We start from the raw sequence: 6000 nt of genomic DNA on the forward strand, positions 1-6000 counted from the left end.
GTTCAGAGAACCAGCAAATACCATCTCTGACTGGAAATTTTACAGTATCCTTCCCCTGCCATGCCCACCCACAGAATCAGTAATAAAAAAAATTTGAATCCCACCACTGTTGCACTTTCTACTTTTTCTTCTTTTTCCAATTTGTATCAGTTTTCATTTTTTCAATGTGATAGATAGATAGACAAAGGTACAGATAGAGCCTTCCACTTTTCTCATATGAGATAACTAGCAGTCAACCTCAGCATGTGTTATCAATATATTGTATATTCCATATCAATTTTTACTGCCAGAAAGCATTAAAATTTTAAAAATATCAATGAAATAAACAATCAAAATTTATCATTTGCAAAATAGAAACCTGTTTACAATTAGAAGTGTGCCAAATGCCTAGAGTAAAACCCACTAATAATGAAAGTTCATCTTTCTGAAATTTTTTTTTACTTCTCATATCCATTTTAGCCCTTTTCCATGAAAAAAAAAATGCTACTGGTTCCAAATGTGGGCAGTGAAATTCTGGGGGAATACTTTATCACTTGCAAAATGGGACTAAGGAGCATGAATTGCTCGATTGCACTATATAGAAATGTTCTATTTATAATAGATTTTTAGCTTTCCTCAATGATTCATCTTACAAAGAACCTACATAACCATGGTGTATGTGGTTTAGTTGAAATGTTAGTGGCAGTTCCAAATTTAGAAATGAATAAATAGTATAGCAACAGTCTAATAATGTTCTACCACACAACTTATATCATGCCATTGCTATCATTTTCAATTCCCACTCTTCCAAAAGAAGCTGACAAGTTATCCACTGCTATGTCCTTGAAAGGCAGAAGACGTACTAAATTCCAAATAAACAAAAATGAGAAAAGTAAACCATAATTCCGCCAGTGCCCTCTCAAATAATCTTTAAAAGGCTGATTATAGCTGAATGTTAGGAAAAACTTCCTAATTCCTAAACTTCCTACTTCCTAAAGTAGTTATGACAGTGGATTCAGATTGGTGGTGGGCTTCAAATAATTTAACAACCAGTTCTCTGCCCAGTTGGTAGAAAATTAAGTACAACAGTAATGAAAAAATACCTTCTAGTAACAGACAATTGCATGTGGAACATTATTTTCATATCTGAGCACTGAATAGAATAGAATAGAATAGAATAGAATAGAATAGAATAGAATAGAATACTTTATTGGCCAAGTGTGATTGGATACACAAGGAATTTGTCTTGGTGAAAATACTCTCAGTATATATAAAAGAAAAGATACATTCATCAAGAGTCAAGAATCTTAAGGTACAACACTTAATGATAGCCACAGGGTACAATAAGCAATCAAATCATACTAGGAAACAGTCAATATAAATTGTAAGTATACAAGTGACAAAGTTACAGTCATACAGTCACAAGTGGGAGGGGATGGGTGATAAGGAGTGATGACAAGTTTAACAGTAATAGTAGTGCAAACTTTGTAATAGTTGAACAAGATTGAGGGAATTATTTGTTTAGCAGAGTGATGGCTTTTGGGAAAAAACTATTCTTGCGTCTAGTTGCTCTGGTGTGCAATGCTCTATAGCGTCGTTTTGAGGGAAGGAGTTGAAACAGTTTATGTCCAGGATGTGAGGGGTCTGTAAATATTTTCACAGTAATATTCACAATAATTCCTTTGTAAAACTGTATAGCAGCTCCTTGGGCAGTTTGAGGTTTCTGAGTTGGTGCAGAAAGAACATTCTTTGTTGTGCTTTTATGATGAAGAATTATAAAATAATGACCAGAGAGTGAGAATTTAAGAGATGATTTAGCAAGTTCAGCCCTGTTCTTCTTCCCAGTTTAATACTTTACAGTACATATTCATTAAAACTCATGAAGACAATTTCTAACATTAATTTAATAAATAGATATCGTAGAGTGCTCCATAAATTTCATTCCATGGTTCACTTATACCCTTTTTGTATACTCTTTTGTATAACTAGAACAGACTGTGTTTTGATAAAAAAAAATAACATCAAACAACATAAGGTTTTACATACATCATAGAGGAACATGCGGGCTCACTGTGTGCGAGTTGGGCAACTACATAATTTTTTAAAATAAATGTGTCCCTATACATTGGTAACAAGATTCAGGAAAAAATGTGAAGTTTTGGTACATTTTAACTCTTTCCTGGTGTTTGCAAAGTATGCCAAACATGCAAGTCAAAAGAGCTTCTACAGATAATTCCAAAAAATGGGTATAAGAGATTTATCTATAGCTTTCCATTCATTTGGCACATCCGTATCTTTTTCTATCCTCAGTATTACTAGCACAAGCTATGTTTTGGTAAAATACCAGAAAAGCATGTAGCATAAAGATCGGTGTATGTTACAGAGGATCACAAATGTTCTTGCATATATAAAGATGTGTGATAATTCACTGCATTTTAGTCCTATCTACACATTTGCAAAAGTTGTACAATCTATTAATGAGAAATAGGAACAAGCTGGCAAAACTGATGTTTTGGAAAGTACACAAGTATGAACTTGTCTGCAACTGTTTAAATCAACCATCTCTCTTTTTTTTTTTTTTAGGACTGATTGAGTCTGTCATCTGCACCTCTATAACTGTCTGGTTTGGTTCTGCAACCCAATAAGACAGACATAGACTTCAACGGATAATTAGAACTGTAGAAAAAAAAATGCTACCAACCTGCCTTCCATTGAGGACCTGTATACTGCATGAATCAAAAATAGGGCTGTGAAAATATTTAAAGACCTCTCACATCCTGGACATAAACTTTTTCAACTCCTACTGTCAAAATGATGCTATAGAGCATTGCACACCAGGGCAACCAGAAACAAGAAGAGTTTTTTCCCCAATGCCATCACTCTGCTAAACAAATAATTTCCTCAACACTGCCGAACTATTTACTGAGTCTGCATTACTATTATTATTACTATTAATCTTCTTATCCTTCCTTTCACCCATCTCCTCCCATTTCCTGCCAAGATGACTTTATGAATGTAACTTTGTTGCTGTATCCTTACAATTTTTTATTATTATTTTATTGACTGTTTACTAGTATGATTTGATAGGCACTAGCTAATTATTGTGTTTCCTAGTATGATTTATATGTTTTATATGTTTCCTATATATATATGTTTCCTAGTATGATTTATAGTACCCTATGACTACTTCAATCCTATGGTCTTGAGAGCATATACACCAAAACTAATTCCTTGTGTAGCCAATAAAAAATTCTATTCTATTCTGTTACCCAGACTGGAAGAAAGTATTCTTCCAAATGTCTTCTTATGGGGTTTTTCTCCTCAGCTTTAAGGTACTTCTTATTAAAAACTAGATCAATGCATTTTGATTGATTGATTGATTGATTATTTAATTAGGTGTCATTGTCATTTTCAACTCCTAGTGACCACATAGATAGATTTTCTATATGATGATCTATTCCTATTCTTTCATGCCTTTCAATAGCGCATCCATTGCTACTGAAACGGAGTCCACATACAGTACCTTGCTGCTCATAGTATTCTTCTTCTCTTTCTTTCCATCTTCCCATCATTGCAGCCTTTTTCAAGAGCTGGCCTTTGCATAGTTTGTTCAAAGTAGGGTAATTTGAGCCTGGTCATTTGTACCACAAGGGCATCAATGTATCTTGTTGAACATTAACTGCAAAGGGATAAAAAGGACACATGGACGCACACAAGAGAGAGAAAGTTACAGCAACATACTGTACCTAAGCTTGTCTTATGCACCACACCTATTTGCCACTTGTATCCAAGTGATACTACATGCAAAAAGAAATATTAATTTAACTCCTGGATACACAAGAGGGATTTTCACAATGCCAGTTGTGAGGATTCTATGTCTCAGTTTCTCATGTAAAAGTAGCTTTTCAGAAACCTAAAGGAAGGGGTTTTTTTCCCCTTCTTCTGTGAATTTGTCTTCCCCATTTTATTTTTTATCTAGGAAGTTGGCCTCCCATCACACCATATTTCCCACCCCAGAGATTATAACCTGCAATAGGGATTGGTGGTATATAGAATCGGTGGGCCAGGTTTATTCTTCATTGGGGATAGCTTGCTTCTTGAATAATTTGTGGTATAACAGAACTCAGAAATTATTTGCTGTGAATAGTTACTCCCAACACAGGGCTGGCCAGAAAATTATGGAGGAGGCTCAACACTGCAGATCCTCCTTTTTTCCCTTATTGAGCAGTCTCAATAATTTGCAAATGCTTAAAAGAGAGATGGGTCTGTACCAATATTATGTATAAATTATATTGGATCAGTTCATACAAGGATACATAAAGGAGACAGGTTGGGTTGTAAGTGAATTACATGTGAGAATTATAGGAAGTGAAATGGCATGAATAAATTGAAGAAATTAAGCATTAAAGGCAACTACAGATAAATAGACATTTGCAAAGCTTGTGCAAATTAAAAAGAAAACAATGCAAATTCCTAATGCATTTGGTTCCAGACACTGACCCTGGCAGAATGTCTGCATAGTGAGCAATAAATGAGGCAGAAATGTTTTCCAAAAGCTTGGAAACAGGGTAGATAAATCTCTAAAAGCTTAACAATCCTTTTGGACAGTAGGCATGTATGTTTGTCTGTCTATTTGTTCTGACCCATGCCCTTTTCCAATAAATCAAACATAGTCCAAAAGGAACAGAAACCTTGTGATGCTTTTGCAAAATAATTAGCTGTGATAGGCACAAGCCTTGCCAAACTGTGCAAGACTTTCCAAAAGATAACAGACAAGAAATAATTTGCAATTCAAGAATCTTCAAATACAAACTCAGGATACTGGAACGTCCACAAGGCTGGAGTTTCAAAACGTCTTTGCCTTTTACAAAGTACGTTCGTTTCACAGCTGGCTTTTATCTTCTTGAAGGAGGGGCCATTACCTTGCAGCCTTACTTTCAAGTCACCATGCTGCTGTAACAGCTCTTTCCTCTGAGCAATCCTGTGCACATGCACTTGGCACAGGCTCCTTGGGAACCTCCTCATCACTGCTACCAGCCCCCACAACCTCTGAAGGCAGCAGTCCACTCCCGAATGGTCCTGGCCCCTCATCTGAGTCCTCACACTCCTTAACCATCTACACCTGCTGCCGGCTAACTATAACACTATTTCTTTCTGGACTCTGTATGTATCTGCATTGTAAATGTACCTTAATCTCTCTTTATTTTTGATTTTCTTATCTCTTGTGCATAATAAACTCATTAGCCACCAAATGCTTCTTAAAAAACAGCATTTTTATGTTAATTCAAAATCTTGGAGTAGATTAATCTTACTATTATACTGTAATATTATGTCTAAATTTAAATGAAAAGCTAGCAAGCAAGTTCTATAGTGGTTGTTTTTTTGGGGTCTATTCATGTAGGTATACACATCATATTTATGAAGTCTGGTGTGTTAAAAACCAAACCAGACCAAACTAAAAAAACTCTCATATGCTGTACATGGCACAAAATTCCTTTCTGGGGCAAAAGATAAATAGCTCAATTCATTCCAGATATTCATAGAATTTTAAAGCAGCAGACTGATCATTTTGTTCCCAATGTACTCTGATGCAATGACTACTGCATTGTGTGAATATGATTAACTTACAACGAGCTTTTGAAAAAGCCACAGCACAGCTTCTGTCTAACAAACCCATCCAACAACATTAGTATAAACACGCAAAAGGTTCCTGGTGATGTGCTTTAGTGGCCTAAGTTCTTCAAATGCTGCAGTGCTGAGCAATGAAGCCAGAGAGAAATGGCTACAAGAAATCTTCTGAACTGACAAGACGTAACAAATGTTCCAATAGATCATATAGTCTGTCTTTGCTTTGAATATAGCATGAGTGCAGGAAGATCAGAAGGGAGACACTGTATATGTTGTGGGGGGGGGGAATAAAACACACTAGTGGAAAAGGTGGGGAAAGCATCAGCATCTTGGTCACCTAGAACAACTGTCCACAAAAGCAAATGTCTGCATTATGTAAGTTTTGCAAACAAA

Source organism: Pseudonaja textilis, chromosome 3, assembly GCF_049901715.1.
Source record: "Pseudonaja textilis isolate UNSWEBS1 chromosome 3, rPseTex1.2, whole genome shotgun sequence".
Lineage (NCBI taxonomy): Eukaryota > Metazoa > Chordata > Lepidosauria > Squamata > Elapidae > Pseudonaja > Pseudonaja textilis.